General features: G+C 37.1%; 1 protein-coding gene across 15 annotated transcripts in view; it reads left to right on the top strand.

The window, feature by feature from the left end:
• Positions 1-13,473, top strand: part of RET (ret proto-oncogene) — a 263,437-nt gene that overhangs the window by 147,047 nt on the left and 102,917 nt on the right. Inside the window, exon 1 of one of the 15 annotated variants that reach the window (XM_069019250.1) lies at positions 6,620-6,690. The exons of 13 other annotated variants lie outside the window; for them this stretch is intronic. The gene's annotated coding sequence lies outside the window, so the exon portion shown is untranslated. Of the gene's footprint in view, positions 1-6,619; positions 6,691-10,642; positions 10,711-13,473 lie in introns of those variants that run through there. One more of the 15 variants, XM_069019251.1, reaches the window with a different exon arrangement.

Raw genomic sequence — 13,473 nt, 5'->3', positions numbered from 1 at the left:
GATTTTAAAATGTTCGGTTTTGCTTGAGAAGTTAAGCAATAATACTAATTTCTATTATTTATCCCTTTCCCAATAACATATCAGGCATTTTGCAGATGCAGAGCAAAACTGCTTTTCGCCTCAAATACTTTATAACTTAGGCTACTTTATTTTCAGTTTTAACCTTCTCAGAAAATATTGAAATAATTTTTCCAAAATAAAACTTTTCAAGCTTGTCTCACAAATTCAGCTAAAGACTTCCTCAGAGCTAGCTGATTTCTGATAGTAGGATTATTTTTAGCATGAGTTCAAACAAAAAATGGGGATGAACAGGGCCATGTGCAGTTTTTGTTGGATTTTCTTAGTTCCTATCATATTATCCATTGGTATAGCACTTTGATTCAGGTGGTCAACAGGGCCTGTTGAGCCTTTTTTGGTGCTTTTATATATTTATTTATTGTTTCATCCTTGTAATCCATGAGCTTCCTCTTTGAAGGGCAGACAGTCAAATTCCAACAGCCTTATCTGAAGACCATCTAATATATGTCCGATAGAAGAGAGAGGTATGTGCACCCTGGCTAAAATATTCATTTATTGTTGTTGCAATGATTCATCATTCTGTCTGATCTTGCCCTCTTAGAGTCTATGTCATTAATGAACATTGGCATGACACAAAATCAAAACTAATTTCATTTTGTAAGGGACACCCACAGCTGTGACTCTTGCTGTAAATATGATCATGTTGTTTTTCTGTCACAATGATGAGTAGACGTATGTAATGTTAATAAGATAGCCTTTCTAGCAGTGATAGGAGAGAAAGAGTTCAAGCTGTATTGTGTAAAGCTTGGAGTTTATATAAATGGGCCAAGAGAGAGATTTCTAGCTATTCATCCTATTAAGATAGTTCACAAATCAGGTGGAGTGTTCTTTGCTTAATTTGAAACTGTTGGATTAGATATTTAAAAAACTAAAATCAATATTATGAATCATGAAGGAAGCCTACTATAAAGCTTTTCTACACTGGAGTAGGAGGACAGCTCTGGAACTAAAATCATGCACAGGATTTATCAGCAATTCCCTTCAGTAGTTTTTTCAGTATTTTTGTAAAAGAAAGACAGAGTCCTCTATGATTACCATGAGCCACAATGGCAACTGAAAGGTTTAAAGAGAAAGATATCATATCGCCTTTGATAGAATCATCATTGAAATGTGATAAAGGGAATTTATCCCCCAGTTCTCGAGGTAGTTTATTAATTTCTGAAATCTCCTTTCATCAATGGGTGAATTACTATGTTATAGTATAGAGAGGGACATAAAGTTAAAAAGGAACAGCCTCTCCCCTGATCCCACAATCACAGCTGGCCATTAACGTTTCTTCTTTTCAGTGATTAATCTACACGGGAAAGGCTTGCTTTTTGTGCCCAAAACTTGCTCTCACATGCTGCATGACACTTGTGGTAGCATTAAGCACTTTAGATAATAAAATCAAATCTGAATCTCCCTGGTCTTTCACTGGTGCTTTTTGAGGACTAGACTTGAACTCAAACCTAAATTAGGCTGCTTAGATTATTTTCTAATGGAAGCAGATCCATTTTGGGTGCTTTTTTTCTTGAATATTATGACTTTATTGATTCTATGTAGTATTATTTATGGTTCATTTTGGTTTTTTGTTTATTATCTCTGCTTCTGACCCTAATATGGAATGGTTTTGAACATAAATAGGTCAGCTGACACAAAGCAAACACACACAGAGGCAAGCAAAAACTCCAACAAACAAGCAAACAAACAAAAAACTGAAGAAAACCACCACACCAAAAAACCCTACAAACAAACAAACAAACAAACAAACTCCCCCACCCCCAAACAAACACCCAATATCAACTCAGTAGAAACCAAGCCCCTAATTTTTCCCCTTCATTAAATTAGTCACCTCTGTATTCCATTCTTGTGTGCCTTCTCATTTGCTGTTTGCGGCTGAAATGAACTGTTGGAAGCAACTGCTTCTGTTCATGCTCTGGTTACAGCATTTCCATCCTTTCTCTCCGTTGTACCTCAGCCAAAGGTTTGATTTTGAAACCTTCATAACCATTATCAAAACAAGAAAGGGCATAATTTTGATAGGTCAATATTAACTATTTCAATCCCAACCCCTTCTTGTTTTCAGGTTATTGCTGCATTAGCCTCAACCCTCCATAAAAAAGAAAAGAAAAAATACTGGGAAGGAGAATTTTCATTGTTTTTTTCTGGAGCTCATAAAGTTAGGATTCTCTTACAAAAGCAACCATCGAGACATTTTATCTAGGCCATGAAAAAGGCACTCTTGTTAAGCAGTTTCATTTCCTCTTCCATGTGCTATGGTCTGGTCAAATAGGCTGTTGGCTACTATGATCAAAGACAAAGTAACTATTTAGCTTCTAATATAAACAGGCTGTAATTACCTATTAAGTCTGAGATCTGAAAATTGATACTAAAGAAAATGTTCTGGATCTGTGGTTTGTAGTTCTGGAGTTGCAATGATAGTGTTCATTAAAAGTCATTCTTGATCTTTAACTGGTTAAGGATTGGTTTTATAAGTTTCAGCTTTCAAGTAACTGAGTAGGACGAAAGAATGGTAATCCAAGTGGCAGGCACAATGGTCTACAGAGTCCTTAAACTTTCAAAACAAACTTTGAGAGTACGATAGATGAGGAAACGTGAAGGTAGAGTAACGATGTAACTTGTTCAGTACTGTACTGGCCCTGTTCTATTAGACTGGTTTCTGAAAACTCTGAGATTTTAAGACTGACTCTGATCATAAGTTTTCACCTCAGGACAGATGCATTACCTCTCTTTGCAGGCTTCTGTCTGCATGAACATTATTGATTGCAGGCTGGGAAACTGGGAAGCACCATTGAGTTACTGTGCCCAGGCACCTCAGTGGAGAAAGAAATGCCCATCTCTTCCCCCTCCATCTTAAGCTGTGTCCATGCTCATCAGCACCATCAAGCAGGGCTCTCAGTAAAACAAGGGGAAGTTTCTCTGTCTTTAGTAGTTACTGTTTGGGCTAATGCTCATGAGAAAGTTTACTATGTTAACTGCTGTTAATCCTTATTTCTCAGGCCAGCTTTGAGTGAGAAGGGGAGATTAATCCCAATTTTCTAGCGGCCTTAGCCTGTACTCCCCCGGAATTGGTCCCATTTGTCAGAGCACTGGTACATAGGCATTTTTCAGATTCCTTTGTCTTCCTCTCCCATCTGACTTATGTTTTCAAGATTACCTTTGCTACTCATGAAAGCTTTGTACAATTTTGAGAGAGAATTTGAAAAAGACCCAAACCAACATAAACTAAAATCCAGCAATATGGAAGGATTTGTGCTGTGTTTGGTATGCTTTTGGGTGAGACTGTAAGTCACTGCAAAGGAACCCTGTTTGATTCTTCGTCCTTTCTGTCCCCTGCCAAGACAGGGAACAGCACTCATGCTTGTTTCCTTTGATGAGGCAAGTCCATTGCTCTGCACTGTCTTTTTTGAACCTGACAACCTGAAGATGAAAATAAAGACCAAGAGCTGCATAGCACCCTCCTGTTCTCCCATGTCACTGGGTCATGACACAGAGAATAAAGCGCAGAGCAAAGTCTGGCAGTTTGCAGCAGGCAGCTCCCCAGGCAGTAAATCCACTTGCATGGGCCCATGGCTAAGGTGGTCAGCCTGCTCTGGGTGCTCCACCTTACACACAGCTATAAATTGTTCCAAAGCAATTTCTAAGGCACTTTTGTTTTCGTTTGGGACATACTGACTATTTGAAAATATTTTTATATCATGTTTTCCCTTACTCCTTGATCCCTTTGAATGGTGTAAAGGTGAATTAAGAACATAAAGCTCTAGCCAGCCAAAAACATGTTTTCTCTTTGAGGCACTGCTTGTCATGAGAAAAATCCAGTTTGCTAGTTATTACTGAAGCTTGAATTTTAGAGGAAACAATTACCCTTGTTAAAAGAACTCTGTTTAATGTACAGTGCATAATGAGAGGACAACAGGGAGGATCATTTCACTACTTAATGGACTACAATTAAAGCAAACTTTTGTCCTCGTTTTCACCAGTGTAACGCAGGCCAGGATTATCCTCCTATGACTGAAGAAAATATGAAAGGTATAGTTCTGCAGCTGCTTTGTTTCTGTGGAAAGTTTCCTGACAGTGAAGTACTGTGCAAGAAGCAGCTGCAGAATCAGGCCCTCTGTACACAGGCACTTGTAGTAATCTTAAAAGAAATAGAATGGGACCAGCAAAGTGGCACTTCAGCTCAAAGAAAAATCCAACGTCTTCCATCTGCTCCCTGATTTTGCAGCTGCAGTGAATTATGATGTGCTGTCACATTTATAGGGTGATTTCATCAACTGAATTATTTAATTAATTTAGATTTAACATTGTACAAAGGGTATGTGATAAAGTGGTGTAACTCTTTCCTCAGCCACCACACCAGCCAAGATTTATTTTGAGTATCCTCCGTCTCACTGTGTCCTCCCTTGTGCTTTTCAAGCTGCAGCCAAGGGAGAGTTCGAAACAGCTGATTGGACCTAAAGCTGCTTAACTAACAGGGCTGCCATGGAGCAGAACTGGTAACTTGAATCTTGTGTTATGGTGCTAGAGTTAAAACATCCATATAGCCTCTCCACCAAAAAAACATCACCCTGCTGTATCCCTAGTGACTCCTGAATGTGCACAATGTTTCATGTAGAAGAAGGGATGCACCTGGGGCCAGGTGGTTCCGTGGTTCCTTGGGGTGTTAGCAATTTTAGGAATATGCTTCTTTAATATGCTTCTTGGATATAATCTTGAAATGGCATAGACAGCTCTCTTTTACTTTATTTCTGTAATCTATATCTATATATGAAATCTATAGGTGCTAATAGATAAAATCAGTAGCATTACAAATCCAGACTTGTGATTGGTGACATGCTGGTTGCAAAAATAAGGGATTCTTTCCCATGATGGTTTCAATAATCATAGTACATTTATAGAATGCTACTATATAATACAGATATGGGGAAATTAGGACACAGGTTTTGGCAGCAGCTGTATGCAGACTCAGGAAGTCATGATCTCTGTGCTGAAAAACTTCATATCAAATAGGTGAGATAAGTTAAAAGAGCAGAGGTATTCCTAATTAAATATACTCTGATATACCTTTTTGTGTGTGTGTGCATGAGAGAGAAAGAGGTGTTGTTTAATTACACTTCTTGGCTGGGTGGACACAACTCTGAGAAACCAGAGAAAGTTACAGTTTCGAAATTTTTTGTCTTAATATTTCTCCAGTGCTCACTTTGACTGAGGGCAAGGGCTATGCTGAGTAAAACCCAATAAAATACCAAGAACAGTTCAACTGAGTCAATGCAAGATGTCTACATTTGTAACACATATTTTGTAGTACTGATCACACTGCAGTTATGAGCCATAAGAATTCAGTAATTCTCATATATGAGGAAATAAAACCAATTATTTTTGGTGGAAAAGAGAATGAAAACAATCAGAAAGGACTGGATATCTATTACAATGTGTACAGAAAAGTGGTCTGGGCATCTTTTTTTTGTACCCCTGCTTTATGAAGCCAGAAATGATGCAAATATCTTCTGTGTTTCATTTTCATTTGTCTTGCTTTGTTTTTCATAGACCTGAAAAATATTCAACCTTTTAAACTGTATTTTTCTGTTTTATTTTCCTAAAAATCAGTATTTACTAAGAACATAGCTTATTTCTATGGAATGAGACCACAGAAATAAAGTAGTTTTTTGTTAGTAGTAAAACTGTAAAATAAAAGCTCAGTTAAAATGCATGTGCTTCATCTGAAGAGCTTCAAAGTTCTGTTGGCTGTTCTAATTTCACAATATTGGATAAAATCAGTACAAAGGGAAAAGCATTATTACAGAAACTAGGCTTGCTTCCACAGTGCTAGAATTAGGATTGCGACCCTAGAACTCTAAGCAGCATTCAGCAAATAAAATTGAGGAACACCCAACAGTTTCTTGTGTAAGGTAATCATAAAAGGATTCATCATGTGGTAGTTTGAAAAAAAAAAAAATAGTCAAAACAGTGTAGGAGCTATATCTTAATTTCAGAAATGGTCAGAGTAATTAGAAATTGAGAACGTTATTGAGATAACGACACACTTAGACTTTTTGGAAGTTTATTAATCAAAAAGTGGAGATGAGAGGGAGAAAACAGCACAGCATGTTCAGTAGTACAGAATGATGAACTATGATTAAATTACATAGAAGATCTATTTTTGTAATAATGCCCATTTCTAATTATTTTTTACCTTATGTCTACAGTTAAAAGTGGGTGTTTGTGTCACAATCAAATCAGATTTGCTTTCTCTGTCAGTATAGTTTATCTGAGTTAATAAAATTCTTCTTCCCCCTTCCCCCACCAAGAGTTTGTTTAATTCTCATGTTGCAACAGACCCACATCTAAAATCAGAGTTGGTTCTCTGTCACTACTGCACAGATTACCTGTTGTTCTTTTTGAGCAATTCACCTTTTGGTTTTCCAGTCAATACAAATAGCCTGGCATGGATGCTGATGCCTTCCTCCATTGCCTTTATTTTCTATGATTTCTGCAGTAGATATTGCTTGTCATGGACCCATGTCCTGGTTCTTCTCACTGAGGGGATTATTTAGGCTGCCCTAGCTGAGTACATGTGAAATCAAGGACTCCTCCTTGTGAAAGAAATCTCTGGTAAGTACTTTTAAATCTGAAGCAGCATCATGTGAGTTGGTAGTTATGGGGAAATCTGGTAGAAAATACTATGTTTAGCCAGAAATTTTATCTATTATTGTTAAATGATGTGTTGATTTTTATGAACATATCATAATTGGAAGATTCCTTCAGGGCTGTGTTTAAAGTTTTTGTCAGTTTTATTTTTTCCTTTCCTTCTTCCTGCTAATGTTCAACTTGAAAACTAGCACCACTTGCATCACTTCCAGACTGAACTGTGGTTTGTCTAGGAAATGAAAATGAAATGCTTTTCAATCAGAAGTCTGATCTCCATATGGTTTCTCTCAATATTAATAAGAAGCTAACAAAAAATCATCCCCTCTTGTCAAATGCAGAATGTTTGACTTTCATATCCACTTTTTAATTAGAGAAACATGTCTGAACCTGGGACATTGGGCAGTTCACAGACAACAAGCTAATCCATCACAAGTCTAACAAATCAGCATTTAAAAATAGTCTTAGTGCTGTCCTTTGGTCAGTAACAAGAATTATATTGTTATTACTTTTATTATTAATGTTCTTTTCTCGAGATGTCTTCATCAAACTGAACATGATCTGGGTAATGAAACAATGGTAGGAAATGTATTATTGGACCTAGCCAGCAGAAGAGAGAAGTAGCTAAGAAAAGTTTGATTTATCTTTGCTTACACTGTGCATAATAATGTTGAGATATTTTGTGAACAAATCAAAATGTTTTCTGTTAGACGTGTTTACGGATTCCATTTTTTTTTACTCTAAACCACTAGAGGAGCTTATGGAAAAAACAACTCCTTTAAAGGTTTCTTTATTGGGTTCATTAGTTGCTGTTTGATTGAAAAGGAATAATACATTGCTCCCACTTCAAAAAAGTATATTTATGTAGCTATACCAGCAGAAGACTAGATCATAGTTAAGAAAAAGTCTAGAATCAGTGCAGTGACTATTAGTAAGAATCAGAAAATATTTGAAATCACTGCTCATTCATGAGGGTTAGCATCTCATTAGGTAGCAGATTAGGACCTTGGTCACAGTAATACCTTCCAAGATGAAGTAAATGACACAATGTGTGCATACTATGCAACTTCTTGCCAGACTCCTCTGAAGTGAAGCCAAGTTCAAACTATTTGAACTCTCTAGTAGGCCTTTTCTAGCAGTATTTATCTCTTTACAGTCACCATTTTTGAACGTCCTCACCACCCAGGTAGACTCCCAGAATTTTCCTGCCTTTCTTTATGGCTGTCTTCTGACTCCTCCTGCATTTTATGTCCCATATCCTTTCTCTTCAGTGTTTGCCTCTGTGCTGTGTGATCACTACATTTTCTTTCTGCCTTCAAAAATCTCATCTCCTGTGTCAGGCTTTTTAATTCCATTGCTGGTTATGTATCAGTGGTGAAGGGGGCCATCATCTTTCCTGAGAAAAGTACAGCTTTAATGGTCTGTAGCCATGTGAAATAGTAATATCCTTCTGTGTGCTTGCCTAGGCTGTAAGCATGCTGCACTTAAGCAAAAGGCATCACATCAATAACAAGAAGAATGCAGTGAGTATTTTGGTTATTTGAAGCAGATGAACAGATAATGAGCAAAAATACCCTCTAACCAAAATCAAGAGTAAATGCTGTGAAAATGGTGAACTACAGAGTGTTGGCCACTCTTGAACATTACAGCTTTGTAAATCTTTCTATTTGTTTGTCAACAACACCACCACTTTGCCTTCAGAGATTCATGCGATCTCTTGTCCCTTTTTACTCTGCCTGGCTTTTCTTTGACTTTCATATTTGAACTTTGGGAAGAGTACATAATAAAATTCATCCCAAATTGCTAAGATTTGCTTGGTTCCACGTTAAATGATACAAAACCTCTGCGTTCAGCATAATTTCAATCTGAAATCATAAATCTGTTCACAGTCACTCAGCCTAGGATCATGGAGAAAGTTTTTAAAGGGCCCAAATGGAGCTTTCATAATAAAACCTGTCAGCAGGTTTGGATTTCATTACAAACAATTTGTACAGTTCTTTTTCAAAAGCACACATGAGCAACTGGCCAAAAGACCAATCATGAATGAGTCATGCTGTCACCAGAAGAAGATGAATTTTGCCTACTTAAAATGGAACAAAACGCTAGTAATGTTCACCACTGGTCTTTTTTTTGGACAGAACAAGTCACTTTGTGGTGCTCAAGATTAGGATTTTGGCAGCTAGATTAAAAACTTCCAGAAAGTTGACCAAACACAGCACTGATCTTATACTGTAAAAAGGTGCCTAGTCCATGAGAAAGTAAGAAATGCACCCTAAGCTATCAAACCATGAGCAGCTGTCTGCTAACCAAAAGAAGACAGCAGGCTAATGTCATGTGTTGGAAAACTGCCTGCCTATAGAATTAGCAGAAGCCATAAAGCCTGGAGTTCTTCCATCCACATGTTCATGGCTTTTTGATCAGTATTGAGAGGACCATAAAAGAAAGCATAATTCTAAAGTCTTCTCTCTGCTAAGAGCTGTGCTGCCATTTTTTAAAATTAACTTTTTAAGAAAATGACAGGACTCTGAAGGCCAAAATAGCTGATATCTTTTAAAAATGGGGGGATTATTAAACCCCTGAATAGAATTTGAGAAATTGTCATGAAACTACAGCATTCTTGCAGACATATTGTCCATGCTCAAGATATATGACAGGACTCTGGGCACCTATGTGTAATATATCTTAAATGACTTCCTAGAAAGGTCTTGCTAAAAATTCCGCTGTCTGTCTTCATAATTGAATGGCTCTAATATGTGCCTCTTAAAATGCTTATGCCCAGAAATTGTACTAAGGCTACTATAGTTCTAGAAGTTCCTTAAATGTAAAAAAAAATCAACTATTTTAATGTGATATTGATTATAACATGATATATTAATTCACAGTGTCCTTCTGAATTTTTATTTCTTTAATGAATAAAGGGAATTTAATTTAAGATAATTAATTTATTTGATACTTTTCATGAAACACAAGGAAATGTGTTTCTCTTGATGGAGCGTTAACTAGTCTTAAGACTTTACGAGTTTCTTTGAAATACCATGTACTGTCTTCCAGTCCTTTACACTGGCTGTTTAAGGAAAATCTTGGAAGAAGGCATGATGGTTTTAAAGGAGAAGGAAAAATCAATAGGCAGCTACTTAGAGTATTGCAGTATGCAGATAAGCAGCTTTGCTAAGTCTGAACTTTGCACAGCAACATCAATACAACTTATAGAACAATGAACTTCAATACAAATGCTGTGGAGGGAGAGTGGGGAAATGCCTTTTATAAACAGAGCTGTAAACAGTGTTAATGCATGTTGACAAGTGCCTGCTTGAGTAATTTACTGTGTTCAAATGCTTTGCAAACCAATTCTTAGCAATAACTGCTTCAGAGAAAAAGGCATGGAACTGATGTGGCCTATTGGTGTGAAATGCAGCCTTCCACCACTACAAAACTGACATGTTTAGAAAGGCTTCATTTCCACAGGGTGTATTAAGAGAATAATAGGGTTTTTTATAGTTGTGTAGAATTTAAATGTATGTATACAAAGAAGTATTTCACATGTTGTAAATATTTCAGTGTAAAAGATCTGAAGTATTTTATGAATCATAGCTTCTTAAGTGTATGCTACAAGGATTATATTGGCATGTGTCCTGGATAACTGCATTACACTTATGAGTGGTGAAGGCATGAATAAGTTATTGTTTATACTAAAGAAAGGATGTGGTGAGGTGTAAGAGTTTTAAGTACCTACTCCTTATTGCTCAAGAAAATAATTAATTGCATACCTGGCTGTTCATTCAGCTTTCTAAAATGGAGTAGTGACAATGATCTAGCCTTTAGACTTTCCAAGCACTGAGTGGGGCTGAAATAGTAATTCCAGATGTAAAAGACAAATACTTCTGTCAAATTTCTAGGTTTGCTGGGAAGGCTAGCTTAAAGGAAGTTCTTGGGCAACCCTTTGGAGAACTTCAAGTGATCATTTGTCCTCGCTTCTGTGTCTCAAAGGTATAATTAAGGGTCTGCCAAACTCCTGGTTTTTCATTTTTGGGGAGCATCTGATAGTTTTCTTACTGAGTTTTTCCTGTCTTTTACTATGTATACCAAGGATGAATGTAATGCTGGAGACTGGGTCAGTCAAATCAGTTGTTAAAATAACCACTGGTCCCTCAGCTAGTTGCTAGAAATTGCCTTCAGAAAGCTCTTAGGGTCTTCCTGGCTGCTGCCTCTTTGTCTGTAACTTGGAGTGCCTGTGTGTTGTTACATGGGCAATTGCTCTTTCCCTGCCCTTGCTTTCATACTCCTCGAGTCCACTGGCAAAATCAGATGAGAAATCAATCACTGCTTATAATGCCAAGAATTAATTTTCATTGAAGGAAGTCCTGGACATTCTGGTAACATCAACATTTAAGTTTAAAATGCATAGCTAGAAAATAGAAGGAAAAATATTAGAATTAGAGTCAAAATATTAGAATTAGAGTCAAAAAACAAACAGTGTAAGTATGGGAAGCAGTGATCTCAGGAGTATGCATCTTGCTTTGATTCCTGGAGAAGTACATCCCAGCAGAACCTTCTGACTGTTAACTAGATGAACTATAAGCAGAAAAAGTAAATGTGTTCACTTTTATGAAAATGTAGCAGCTAAAAGTTTTTGCTGTTTACCTATTTCTACATTTTATAACTATGAATATCTCAGTAGTGGGAAAAAAGTGGAACTGAATGTCATTTTAATGAAAAACATAATGAAAATTGACACTTCATTGCAACATAAGCAATTTCAGCTACTCTCATTTAAATGTTCAGAACAGTTTTAATATCTCATTTTTACGTAATTTTAACTTTCTAAAGATTGCATGATTTCATACATTGATCTGGACCCAGAAAAAAAAATCTTTTAGCAAGCAGTCTTTAGTATACAAAGGAAAAAAAAGCTATGGTGGTGTAAGATGCATGAGATCAGATCCAGGGACACATCTTGGCATCTTTCTCAATCCTTGCAGGTTGCTTACTGTCCCATGACCTCAGAGAGCTCTAAAGACTCCAATCTTTCCAGCCTAATGTCTCCCAAATGTCACCCAAAAGCTGTGCTTTGTCCAGAGTAGTTTTTTTTTGCAAGCCCCAACTCAAAATGCTGGAGGTTTTGGGCTGGTTTTGTTTATCTGCTGGGGTGGTTTGTTGTTTCTGTTTGGTTTTGTTTTTTTTTTAATTTATTGTTCAGAACAATTCACCATAAGACCTTTACACTTTACAAAATGGCCAGCTACAATTTCAGCTGTGTCTTTCCGATACTGTGATACTTCTGAGTCAAACACATTAATCCTGCATGACAGTCAGGAAGAAACAAACTGTTCCTGTTGCCCTTCTGTCTTTGCTGGATACTTGAAAGTCTATCCAAACTTTAATAAGTTGAATTCCTTACTGTAATATTTGGTTTATTATAAGTGTTTTTAAAATCATGGACTTACCAGGATCTGAAAGAGCTGGTATGGTTGAAAAAGGCACTCAAATCAGCAAGATGTTTTTTGCCATGTGTTTGGAACCCTTTATATCACTTTCTTTTGGGAATCTGAATTAAGCAATTTAAGAGAATTTTAAAGTAATTTATTATTTCTGCTTCTAGTAAGGCTGTGTGAATATTTTTGCTCATGGTGTCCCTGTTAGCATGGAAAATGGAAAATGTCTAACTTCTCTTGCCTCAAAATATACTTTTTTTCAGCTATCTGCCTGAATTTCAGTGCTTATATTTCCCTCACTGGTCTTAGTTAATGGCACTGTATACTTTTTCCTAAAGCTGAAGCATTCAGCTCCAAGGAAAACTTCTTAGCCAGTGGGAAAGCTACATAACTCCACTTGCCCAACTGCATCAATGCTGTGGTACATTGGCTTGAAGATCCAGTTCCATGTGCTTTGCTGATCTTTTCAATGTCAGTGAACCACGATATTGCTACTGTGTACTGTGATTGTTTTCTGCACTTTTCTCTCCTGCAGTGGGAAGTGTAAATCTAGATGTGACTTTCAACATTCTCCACTCTCAGTCTGATGGGGGTTTTTTATTTGTCACATCTCTGCCCTCTGTGACTATAGTGATTTGTTTCTTTTCTGTCCTTCTGAGAGTAATGTTATGTGATGTTGATTTGAAGAACTGGCAGAGAGGCCAGTCCTCCATTTATCTCAGGGAGGATGCTGGAACTAAATCATTACTCTGTCGCTGAACTAAAGGAACTGTGAAGGAGCTGCTCAGCAGTGAGGACCATTAGCTTGTTCCCAAAACAGTCTGTCTTACTGAAAAGTAACTGCTGTGTGAATAAAGCCCTGCTCTTCATCTAATATACTACAGTATCCATCCAAATAAGGGAAAAGACTGTTCTCTGATCCATTTTAAGTGCTTATTAACATGAACCACTCAGAAAATAGGGTGTATATTTCCAAGGGAAATCAGGGATCATTTTTGACCATCATTTTTGTTTAATTCAAAATCTCCTCTGGACACATTTGGAAAAACTCTACTTCATGGATATCAATTTGCAATTTATGAAGCTGTGATGCCAAACGTACTGTTTCTGCAGTAGGTCATAATTCAACATTATGAGTACACAGCAGTGTGCTGTTGATGCTCAGTCCCAAGAGAGGGGGTGGGCAAAATATGTGAATCTGATTTCCAGGACTGACTTCAGCAAAGGAAAATGTAAATAAACTGTGAGTTTTTATATCTTTCACAACAAGGATTGCTCCCCTCTTTATTCCTCTTCTCCTGTGTGGGAAATAGGGCTT

This window comes from Aphelocoma coerulescens, chromosome 6, assembly GCF_041296385.1.
Source record: "Aphelocoma coerulescens isolate FSJ_1873_10779 chromosome 6, UR_Acoe_1.0, whole genome shotgun sequence".
Taxonomy (NCBI): domain Eukaryota; kingdom Metazoa; phylum Chordata; class Aves; order Passeriformes; family Corvidae; genus Aphelocoma; species Aphelocoma coerulescens.
The sequence above is the reverse complement of the archived record's forward strand: the minus strand, read 5'-3'. Positions and strand labels throughout refer to the sequence as shown.